Source organism: Macrobrachium rosenbergii, chromosome 47 (genome assembly GCF_040412425.1).
Source record: "Macrobrachium rosenbergii isolate ZJJX-2024 chromosome 47, ASM4041242v1, whole genome shotgun sequence".
Classification (NCBI taxonomy): domain Eukaryota; kingdom Metazoa; phylum Arthropoda; class Malacostraca; order Decapoda; family Palaemonidae; genus Macrobrachium; species Macrobrachium rosenbergii.
The window spans coordinates 31060624-31073300 of record NC_089787.1 but is presented as its reverse complement, the minus strand read 5'-3'; the positions used below and the strand labels follow the sequence as shown (position 1 = coordinate 31073300).

Below are 12677 nucleotides of genomic sequence, written 5' to 3'. Positions count from 1 at the left end.
AACCGCGTATGCAAGGCGCGTATTATCTTTCCTACACTTATCAGTCTCTCCAACAGCTATCAGACATTTTTTTTTATTAATCGACATTTTTCAAATACGAAAGTGTACCTTGCAGCAATGGCGGTTGGATCACAGGACTTTGGTGCTTTTAGGGGCATTGAAAAGTCATGCGTCATTTTATATTACCGAGAGGGGAGAAAGTCCTTCTAAAGAAGGCATCGTGCTTACCCCATATAAAAAATGGGAAAAAGCACGTTAAAAGAAGAAGAAGAAGAGGGGAGAAAGAATTGATGGTGGATTTCCATCGGTTTGAAAATGGAAATTGATTGTATATGGCCGAATATCGTATACGTTTTTATTTCCCAAGTAATTTTGGTTTGTATTGAAGTCACTTGTTGTCATTTTATTGATCAGTGAGATATGCATGTAGATTATTTTCCTTAAGCGAATTTAGTATCAAGCGTTAAACATTTTTGCACGTGGAGGACACCTAGAAGTCTAAATATAATTTATATTTTTCTTTAGTTTGGGAACAAGTATATGTTATATAAATAATTAAATATGTTTACGACCCCATATAAAAATGGGAACAAGCTGGGAAGAAGAAGAAGAAGAAGAAGATGTATTATACACATATAATTATATGTATATGTGTGTGTGTCAGATAGATGGACTAAAATTTTGTCGGCAATGTACAGTTATTTGTCTTCGTAAAACTTTACATTTTAGTATGTGAAGACCTTCGGCAGAGGAACTAAAAACTTGTATTTCCCTCAGGCAAACCTAAAAGGTAAAAAAAAAATAATAATAATAATGAGACATAATTGTTAAGACATTTTCCAACAATCTATATTCACATTCTTTGCACCATCTTCCTGCCTTCATTGACCCTCATAGCCCTAACTTTGCCAAAGTTGAATTTCACTTTTCCCTCTTCTAAGAGTTTTCATAGTCTTTCTACCAACCCATGTAAGTTCTCTTCTCTATCACCAGTTGGTCATGCATTCCAAAACCTTTTCGTACCGCAAACTATGATTCTCTCATAGCTTCTTCCAGTTAGATGTTAAACTTTTGTATATGCATAGATATTCAAATTATATATATATATATATATATATATATGTTATATATAAATATATATATAAATGTTTGTGTATATACTATGTATATATATTATTATAGTATGTATGTATGCCTCGTAAAAGAAAGACATAAAGAAAAATAACATTAAATATTGTATACTAAAGGCCAAATGCATTTCATGAATGCAATCGTCAAAAGTTAGCAGTATGATGATGCCGGAACATGATTGTCCATAAATTGCTGTTGTCATCAATCATTCATATAAGTGATGCCTCGTCCATTGTTATATTTTCTGGTATTACTGAAAGACCTTTATATTTTTGGTGTTTTTCTTCGTATTCTCTTGAACCTTTACTGACAGACAGAACTCCTTATCTACTTTAGTCAGTTTGTAAGTTCTGGCAAAATCAGTCGTTATTAATGTCAAGTCGTTATCATTATCGACTGTTTATATACACATTTGTAACTGCATTTACACCGGTAAATTCGAAAGAGTCGCGGTGGGAAAGTATTACGACGCCAACTTAATTCGACGTCAAAATAATAACGCTCCACACGTTTAAACTTCCCACGTCGCGGGAACATTAGCAGCAGTCCCTGTTTGGGCGCCAAATGCCGTTATCATGTTAGATTGCCCGAGACGGCGGCTCTCACTAGAGAAAGTTCAACCTGGTGTGAATGTGCGCTATTTCAGAAGGGTTCAGAATACCGTAAATGCTTCCCAATTACAAAATTCAAGCCACGAAAAGTTTTCTCTGTGTGCGTGTGTCCGTGTCTGTTTTGCCTGCCTCTCTTTCATCCGCCAAGAATATGATCTTAATTGCGATCTCTTTCGGCGAAGGTCGTCTGTTTTCTTGTTGCCAGATGCGTAATGATGTTGCGTCGGTATCAGAGTAACTTCAGTATTCATATAGACAGCTCAATATGCATATGCACCCAGTTTGTTTTAGTTAAATTTACATGTTTATAGAGATCTTCGGAGCTGAAATATATAGAAGATATTCATTTGATTTTTGTTAAACAAAAGGTTTTAGTTTTAGAATGATTGCTGTAATTTGTATGACTTTCCTAATGTTATGATGAAGATGGACTGATTTTAAATTATATTATCAATTGCTGTCTTTTGATAAGTATTCTTTTTTGTAAGTCTATAATAACCTAATATAGCTGTTTTTACTTCATTTGTACAGTTAATGAATATGACTGTTTGAAACTGATGTTTTTTTTTACTTGGATATTAAGTATTTACCCATAAACATATATAAATATATATATATATATATATATATATATATATATATATATATATATATATATATATTCCTAGTAATGACTCCTACGTTTTTTTCAGGCGAGACTGATCCTTCAGCGTTGCAGCGTGATCCTAAGGCCTAGGAACTCCCCTGGAGAGTCCTTCGTTCTGAAGCGCACTCCTGGCCCACGGGAGGAAATTGTTCTGCGCTGTGGAGGTATTGGCTCATCCAAGAGCTTTCTTTTTGGTTTTTGTTTTGTTTTTTCATCCCAGATTCTCAGATTTGCGTATTCCTTTAGTGAGGTGCTTTTATATATTATATATATATATATATATATATATATATATATATATATATATATATATATATATATATATATATATATATATATATATATATTATCATCTCAGGTTTGCTAAGGAATTTTTCTCTGTGATTTTGATCCTGCTAAGAAATATTTTCCAATATCGTTATTATTCACATCAGTGATTGAATATTTATTTCTGGATTAAGATTCAGATCAGCAGAGGAACATTTTGTCTAAGACTGTGATCCAGATCTTTTAAGGAAGCGACGTAAAAATATTTTTCAACATTTTGTGTGTTTGTCCGTCTGTCACATTTTTGTTGACTCGTATTATTTAATAATAGTATAAGTTCAGTAAAATTTCATCCTTCTGTTTCGTTAGTTCATGTAGTATTTTTGATGAATAATAAAAAAAAAATTAGTGTTTTCAGAACTGTTTTACATGTCAGCTTCATAAGTTAATTTGGTTTAACAATATACATATTTTTTTGTCACTACTTTCAAGGTTCACTTACGGTTTTTGGCTTAGATAAGTTATCTTAGCTCTATCAGGTTGACACGTTTTCGCAAATGCAAGTTTTTTAAACATTTCGCAGTGATGAACTTTATTCTCATTTATTCACTTCATTTACTTTATTCTCGCTTAATCACTGCATTTACTTTATTCTCATTTAATCACTTCATTTTAGTTTTCTGTAAAAGAAAACTATTGCGCCGGCTTTGTCTGTCCGTTCCCACTTTGTTCTGTCCGTACTTTTCCTATCCAATCATCAAACATACCAAATTGCAGCCCTCTAGCCTCAGTAGTTTTTATTTTATTTAAGGTTAAAGTTAGCCGTAATCGTGCTTCTGGCAACGATATAGGAAAGGCCACCACCCGGCCTTGGTTAAAGTTTCATTTGCCGCGGCTCATACAGCATTATACTGAGACCACCGAAAAATAGACCTATTTTCGGTGGCCTTGATTATACACTGTAGCGGCTGTACAGAAACTCGATTGCGCCGAAGAAATTTCGGCGCATCTTTTACTTGTTCTATTTATGGTAGAAAATAGCAACGTATATAATTGGTTAGCTTAAATTTATTTGCATTCTAATTTTCAGTTTATGACGTCACGGCATTACGATTAGTTTGAGGTCACATGGTAAATTATGTATAAATTTTTTATTATTATTGTTGGGTTTGCAACGTCATAACTCCGCCCCTTCTCTCTCTCTCTCTCTCTCTCTCTCTCTCTCTCTCTCTCTCTCTCTCTCTCTCAAGAATTTCATTTTCTCTCCTTTTAACTTGCAGTGCTTTGCTCTCTCTCTCTCTCTCTCTCTCTCTCTCTCTCTCTCTCTCTCTCTCTCTCTCTCTCTCTCTCAACCAGAATTTCTATTTTCTCTCCTTTTAACTTGCAGTGCTTTCTCTCTCTCTCTCTCTCTCTCTCTCTCTCTCTCTCTCTCTCTCTCTCTCTCGTAACCCTAATTTCTGTTCTCTCTCTCCTATTAACTTTCAGTGCTTTGCTCTTCTCTCTCTCTCTCTCTCTCTCTCTCTCTCTCTCTCTCTCTCTCTCTCATGACCTTCCAGTCCCAACATGAATATCAACACCTGCTAAATATTACATAGGATTATTATCAATAATTATCACCTGTCATAACCTACTAATTACCTCTATATTACTTCCCTTGTGGTTTGCAAAATCTTTTCCGTTCTCCTCATAAAACTTCAGGTTCTCAGCTTCTTGCATTACGTGGTGCACTGTAGGCATTACTTGAGGTCCTTTGCAGCGTCCCTTCACAGCCCCTAGTTGCAGCTCCTTCCATTCCTTTGCTGTACCTCCGTTCATATTCTCTTTCTTTCATCTTTCTTTCCACCCTTTCGTAGTATTTGTTTCATAGTGCAACTGCGAGGTTTTCCTCCTGTTACGCCTTTCAAACCTCCTTCATTCTCAGTTTCCCTTTCAGCGCTGAATGATCTCAAAGGACCGAGCGCTTGGCCTTTGGCCCTAAAGTTTCTATTCCATTCCATTCCACCCTGGTAGTAGTTTTGGTAAACACCATTTTAGCCTCAGTAAACTAACATTATATTCATTTCCCGGACGATATCTTTTTCGAATGACCTTTAAAGTAGTCGGCATAATTATTTTAAGTATTCTCTGTTACAAGAACAAAAGAGGATGTTTTCGTTGAGACGGAATAAATATGGGTGGAACGTGACACACTGGAATTTGATCAGTGTGCGTTCCCGGAATGGGAATTGGCAAACACATCATTCTTCCTCTGTTCGTGGAGAGGACGGCGAGGCTTCGTCTTCACGTTATTTTCCTCATTTCTTCTTTTCATTTTTATCTTTCCTCTCTTGCAAGCTTTCTTTATCTGGTTGTTTCATCAGTTTGAGTTTTGTTATCATATTTCTTCTGTTGTTTTTCCTTTATTTTCTTATTTCGTTCTTTTAAATTCAAGTGGTTTATAGTATACAGTGATTTTGTCCAATCTTCGGGTGCTTTGTCAAGTGTAATGTTCTCAATTCTGAAGTTGAGTTTTTCTGTGATGTTTTCATTGATTCTGAAGTTGGTTTTTTTCTGTGATGTTCTCATTGATTCTCATATTTTTTCTCGACATTTCAGTTTTTTTATGTAAACATCACAACAGTGACTGGCAGCTGGCGAAAAGCTGCCAGATTCGTTGTGACGTTTACATCATTTCATCCTTTGCTTTAATACTACTGACATGTCTGCTTGATGTTGGAGAAAGTCGCCGGGGAAAGTCTCCGAAAGTCGTTGCGGGAATCAATATCCCATTCTATTCATTTGAACTTTCTCCCCTCTTAAGTAGGAAAAGGAACAGAATCATTTTGAATCCCGCCGTCAGTGGACCTCATGCGGTACACTGTAGGCAGCACTTAAAGTTCTTTGCAGCGTGCCTTCGTCCCCTAGCTGCAACCCCCCTCGTTCCTTTTACTGTACCTACTTTTCTCCTTCTTCCATCTTACTTTCCACCCTCTCCTAACAGTTGATTCATAGTGCAACTGCGAGGTTTTCCTCCTGTTAAACCTTTCAAGCTTTTACTGCTAATTTCCGTTTCAGCGCTGAATGACCTCATATGTCCCAGTGCTTGGCCTTTGGCCTAACTTATATATTCAGCTCAATTTTGCACCCTGCAGGGTGACTTTTATGTCCTTGATCAGTGTACAAATGTTTGTATAGATGTTTGTGGGTCATCACGAGTAATTTGTGGTAAATTGCTTGTCCCAATTTGTGGTTAATCGCAATGGCTTGCATAAAAGTGCTTCTCTTGTTTCAGTATTCATGGCTTGATTGTGTGTCGTGATGTACGTGTTTTGTTTCTTGATTATATATATATATATATATATATATATATATATATATATATATTCCTAGTAATGACTCCTACGTTTTTTCAGGCGAGACTGATCCTTCAGCGTTGCAGCGTGATCCTAAGGCCTAGGAACTCCCCTGGAGAGTCCTTCGTTCTGAAGCGCACTCCTGGCCCACGGGAGGAAATTGTTCTGCGCTGTGGAGGTATTGGCTCATCCAAGAGCTTTCTTTTGGTTTTTGTTTTGTTTTTTCATCCCAGATTCTCAGATTTGCGTATTCCTTTAGTGAGGTGCTTTTATATATTTATATATATATATATATATATATATATATATATATATATATATATTATATATATATATATATATATATATATATATATATATATATATATATATATATATATATATATATATATATATATATATATATCGTACTCCAGGTTTGCTAAGGAATTTTTCTCTGTGATTTTGATCCTGCTAAGAAATATTTTCCAATATCGTTATTATTCATCAGTGATTGAATATTTATTTCTGGATTAAGATTCAGATCAGCAGAGGAACATTTTGTCTAAGACTGTGATCCGGATCTTTTAAGGAAGCGACGTAAAAATATTTTTCAACATTTTGTGTGTTTGTCCGTCTGTCACATTTTTGTTGACTCGTATTATTTAATAATAGTATAAGTTCAGTAAAATTTCATCCTTCTGTTTCGTTAGTTCATGTAGTATTTTTGATGAATAATAAAAAAAAAATTAGTGTTTTCAGAACTGTTTTACATGTCAGCTTCATAAGTTAATTTGGTTTAACAATATACATATTTTTTTGTCACTACTTTCAAGGTTCACTTACGGTTTGGCTTAGATAAGTTATCTTAGCTCTATCAGGTTGACACGTTTTCGCAAATGCAAGTTTTTAAACATTTCGCAGTGATGAACTTTATTCTCATTTATTCACTTCATTTACTTTATTCTCGCTTAATCACTGCATTTACTTTATTCTCATTTAATCACTTCATTTTAGTTTTCTGTAAAAGAAAACTATTGCGCCGGCTTTGTCTGTCCGTTCCCACTTTGTTCTGTCCGTACTTTTCCTATCCAATCATCAAACATACCAAATTGCAGCCCTCTAGCCTCAGTAGTTTTTATTTTATTTAAGGTTAAAGTTAGCCGTAATCGTGCTTCTGGCAACGATATAGGAAAGGCCACCACCCGGCCTTGGTTAAAGTTTCATTTGCCGCGGCTCATACAGCATTATACTGAGACCACCGAAAAATAGACCTATTTTCGGTGGCCTTGATTATACACTGTAGCGGCTGTACAGAAAACTCGATTGCGCCGAAGAAATTTCGGCGCATCTTTTACTTGTTCTATTTATGGTAGAAAATAGCAACGTATATAATTGGTTAGCTTAAATTTATTTGCATTCTAATTTTCAGTTTATGACGTCACGGCATTACGATTAGTTTGAGGTCACATGGTAAATTATGTATAAATTTTTTATTATTATTGTTGGGTTTGCAACGTCATAACTCCGCCCCTTCTCTCTCTCTCTCTCTCTCTCTCTCTCTCTCTCTCTCTCTCTCTCTCTCTCAAGAATTTCATTTTCTCTCCTTTTAACTTGCAGTGCTCTTCTCTCTCTCTCTCTCTCTCTCTCTCTCTCTCTCTCTCTCTCTCTCTCTCTCTCTCAACCAGAATTTCTATTTTCTCTCCTTTTTAACTTGCAGTGCTTTGCGCTCTCTCTCTCTCTCTCTCTCTCTCTCTCTCTCTCTCTCTCTCTCTCTCTCTCTCTCTCTCTCTCTCGTAACCCTAATTTCTGTTCTCTCTCTCCTATTAACTTTCAGTGCTTTGCTCTCTCTCTCTCTCTCTCTCTCTCTCTCTCTCTCTCTCTCTCTCTCTCTCTCTCTTCATGACCTTCCAGTCCCAACATGAATATCAACACCTGCTAAATATTACATAGGATTATTATCAATAATTATCACCTGTCATAACCTACTAATTACCTCTATATTACTTCCCTTGTGGTTTGCAAAATCTTTTCCGTTCTCCTCATAAAACTTCAGGTTCTCAGCTTCTTGCATTACGTGGTGCACTGTAGGCATTACTTGAGGTCCTTTGCAGCGTCCCTTCACAGCCCCTAGTTGCAGCTCCTTCCATTCCTTTTGCTGTACCTCCGTTCATATTCTCTTTCTTTCATCTTTCTTTCCACCCTTTCGTAGTATTTGTTTCATAGTGCAACTGCGAGGTTTTCCTCCTGTTACGCCTTTCAAAACCTCCTTCATTCTCAGTTTCCTTTCAGCTGAATGATCTCAAAGGACCGAGCGCTTGGCCTTGGCCCTAAAGTTTCTATTCCATTCCATTCCACCCTGGTAGTAGTTTTGGTAAACACCATTTTAGCCTCAGTAAACTAACATTATATTCATTTCCCGGACGATATCTTTTTCGAATGACCTTTAAAGTAGTCGGCATAATTATTGTAAGTATTCTCTGTTACAAGAACAAAAGAGGATGTTTTCGTTGAGACAGGGAATAAATATGGGTGGAACGTGACGCGCTGGAATTTGATCAGTGTGCATTCCCGGAATGGGAATTGGCAAACACATCATTCTTCCTCCGTTCGTGGAGAGGACGGCGAGGCTTCGTCTTCACACGTTATTTTCCTCATTTCTTCTTTTCATTTTTTATCGTTCCTCTCTTGCAAGCTTTCTTTATCTGGTTGTTTCATCAGTTTGAGTTTTGTTATCGTATTTCTTCTGTTGTTTTTCCTTTATTTTCTTATTTCGTTCTTTTAAATTCAAGTGGTTTATAGTATACCATGATTTTGTCCACTCTTCGGGTGCTTTGTCAAGTGTGATGTTCTCATTAATTCTGAAGTTGAGTTTTTCTGTGATGTTTTCATTGATTCTGAAGTTGGTCTTTTTCTGTGATGTTCTCATTAATTCTCATATTTTTTCTCGACATTTCAGTTTTTTTTTTTAAACATCGCAACAATGACTGGCAGCTGGCGAAAAGCTGCCAGATTCGTTGTGACGTTTACATCATTTCATCCTTTGCTTTAATACTACTGACATGTCTGCTTGATGTTGGAGAAAGTCGCCGGGGAAAGTCTCCGAAAGTCGTTGCGGGAATCAATATCCCATTCTATTCAGTTGAACTTTCTCCTCTTAAGTAGGAAAAGGAACGGAATCATTTTGAATCCCGCCGTCAGTGGACCTCTTGCGGTACACTGTAGGCATTACTTAAAGTTCTTTGCAGCGTGCCTTCGTCCCCTAGCTGCAACCCCCCTCGTTCCTTTTACTGTACCTCCTTTTCTCCTTCTTCCATCTTACTTTCCACCCTCTCCTAACAGTTGATTCATAGTGCAACTGCGAGGTTTTCCTCCTGTTAAACCTTTCAAGCTTTTACTGCTAATTTCCGTTTCAGCGCTGAATGACCTCATATGTCCCAGTGCTTGGCCTTTGGCCTAACTTATATATTCAGCTCAATTTTGCACCCCGCAGGGTGACTTTTGCGTCCTTGATCAGTGTACAAATGTTTGTATAGATGTTTGTGGGTCATCACGAGTAATTTGTGGTAAATTGCTTGTCCCAATTTGTGGTTAATCGCAATGGCTTGCATAAAAGTGCTTCTCTTGTTTCAGTATTCATGGCTTGATTGTGTGTCGTGATGTACGTGTTTTGTTTCTTGATTATATATATATATATATATATATATATATATATATATATATATATGTATATATATACAGTATATATATATATATATATATATATATATATATATATATATATATATATATATATATATATATATATATATATATATGTATGTATGTATATTTATAAGGACAGATGAGATGATGTATACTTCATTAGGTATTACTGATAGCGTTAAATGATAGAATATCATTGGTGAAAGTTGCATGTCCTAAGTAAATATCGTGATATACGCAAATAAGCTTTGTGACCATTATTCTCTCTCTCTCTCTCTCTCTCTCTCTCTCTCTCTCTCTCTCTCTCTCTCTCTCTCTCTCTCTCTAAGAGAAACTGGTTTATCGAAACACCTGTTACGTTCGTGTGGGTTTATGAGTGACAGAATACCACTTTTGTAATAACTTTTACCTTATACAAGAAAACCAGATAATTGCGTTGACGTTCTTAGAACTCTAATGTTCTTAATAATAACTTGCACGTTCTTGGAACTAGTTTACAAATGACTCTGTCACCTTCTCCATAGCCACTATATTTTGTTTCACTTTGGTTTGGTTAGTGTGGTATTCTCGCTTGTCAGTTTGTTAGTATTCTCTTTGTCAGTTTGCTAGTATTCTATTTTGTCAGTTTGCGAGTATTCTATTTTGTCAGTTTGCGAGTATTCGCTTTGTCAGTTTGTTTGGAGAGTTTTTGACGAAGATTTTACTAAAGTTAGGCTCCATAACTGGCAATAAGTGGTGAATTTGGAAGATATAGGACTAAATTTTGGGAAGGAAGGGGCTAGTGTGGATGTAGGAATGTAAATTTTAGGAAGAAGGCCTTGTGTAGATGTAGGAATGTAAATTTTAGGAAAAAGGGGCCTTATGGGATGTAGAAATGTAAATTTTAGGAAGAAGGGACCTTATGTGGATGTAGAAATGTAAATTTTAGGAAAAAGGGGCCTTATGTGGATGTAGAAATGTAAATTTTAGGGAAAAGGGGCCATATGTAGATGTAGAAATGTAAATTTTAGGAAGAAAGGGCCTTATGTAGATATAGGAATGTAAATTTTAGAAAAAGGGACCTTATGTGGATGTAGAAATGTAAATTTTAGGAAGAAAGAGCCTTTGTATATGTAGGATTGTAAATGTTAGGGAAAGGGAGTCATATGTAGATGTAGGAATGTATATTTTAGGAAAATGGGGCGATTGCCAGCAGGTGCCGCTTGTTTGCCATATTGATGTCACAAGGCGCAAACATACGCAGCTTAAATTTGCCTTCAACACTGACTACTTTGTGAAGTCTGACAATTATTATTTTGCCAACAGCATTTTGCTGCTTTGTGAAGCTGTCAGTCTTGAGCAACTTTTGCTTTGTGAAGCTGTCAGTCTTGAGCAACTTTTGCTTTGTGAAGCTGTCATTCTTTAGCAACTTTTGCTTTGTGAAGCTGTCAGTCTTGAGCAACTTTTGCTCTGTGAAGCTGTCAGTCTTGAGCAACTTTTGCTTTGTGAAGCTGTCAGTCTTGAGCAAATTTTGCTTTGTGAGGCTGTCAGTCTTGAGCAACTTTATTGTGCTACTACTATCTGCTGCTTTCTAATGTTTGCCCTACATGTACAACATGATTTTGCCAGCTGTACTAGCAACTGAGTGCACAATTGATTGCAACTATTTTGCCGCCACTGTTGGCTAATTTGCCAACTCTGACGAGCATGCGCAGCTTGATCTTGCCAATAAGATTGACTGCTCGCAGTTACGCGCCAAGTTTGTAAAAAAAAAAAAAAAAAAAAAACAAAGGGGGGGACAGAAAAATCTTGATTTTGAGACTTCGTTTTAATATCACTTTATTTTGAATGGGTTGCTTTCTGATTTATTCAGTGGCCTCTCCGTTTTAGTTCAGTGATTTTTCTAAATTTTCTTTTAAAAACCCGTTAATTGGTGTATGCAGTCTTAGTGAATGTTATGTTATTTTCTTGAAATGTTTTGTTTTTCTTCGAAACACCACCAAACTCTCTCTCTCTCTCTCTCTCTCTCTCTCTCTCTCTCTCTCTCTCTCTCTCTCTCTCTCTCTCTCTCTCTATATATATATATATATATATATATATATATATATATATATATATATATATATATATATAATATATATATATATATATATATATATATATATATATATATATCTCCATATATATAGTTTTATCTCCAGGGCAGTTTATCTCCCCTATCTGTTGAGGAATAGAGTCGGCAACATCGCCTGTCTCTTACGAAGAATTATTGCCCCGGCTAATTGCACGCATGTCATCATGCAGCAGAGGCAATTGCATCATCCCTGTGGGACCCTTTCACTTTTTGGGCAAAATGATAAACAGGCCAATTAAACTGCGTTGTCATTAATTCATTAAAAAGGGTTACTCCTTTTAGAGGCTTACTAATTGCAGGTAAATATCGAGGGATTCTTGCATTGCTCATTAAATGGTTCCAGGAATGAATAAAGATGGAGAAAAAAAATGGCGGTTGGTAATGATCCTGCCCTGGTGGGTAGTAAGATGACGAAACTTTTAGGGGGTTAGTGCCGTCAGTGCACCTCACGAGCTGCACTTAATGCGTTACTGAAGATTCTATGCAGCGTCCCTTCTGCCCCTAGCTGCAACCCCATCCATTCCTTTTATTGTGCTTCCGTTCATATTCTCTTTCCATCTTACTTTCCACTCTCTCCTGGCAGTTGTGTCATAGTGCAGCTGCAAAGTTTTCCTCCTGTTATACCTTTAAACCATTTTTACCCTCAGTTTCCTTTTCAGCGCCGAATGACCTCATAGGTCCCAGTGCTTGGTCTCTGGCCTAAATTTCATATTCCATTCCATTAAGATGATGGTGATGATTATGATGATAGTCGATACTCATCATGTTATCCAGTAGCAAATGTTAATGGTCATTCATATTCATCACTTCATTCTAGATATGGTCCACAGTATCATGTTATCTGACGGAGAAAAAGATATATATTTTTTTTTAATATGGATATTGGGGTGAGA

General features: G+C 36.3%; 1 protein-coding gene across 1 annotated transcript in view; it reads left to right on the top strand.

Moving 5' to 3' along the window:
* The first annotated feature begins 6050 nt into the window (after positions 1–6050).
* TrpA1 (Transient receptor potential cation channel A1) overlaps positions 6051–12677 on the top strand; it is a 68316-nt gene continuing 61689 nt past the window's right edge. The window contains exon 1 of the mRNA XM_067090528.1: positions 6051–6165. The gene's annotated coding sequence lies outside the window, so the exon portion shown is untranslated. The remainder of the gene's footprint in view (positions 6166–12677) is intronic.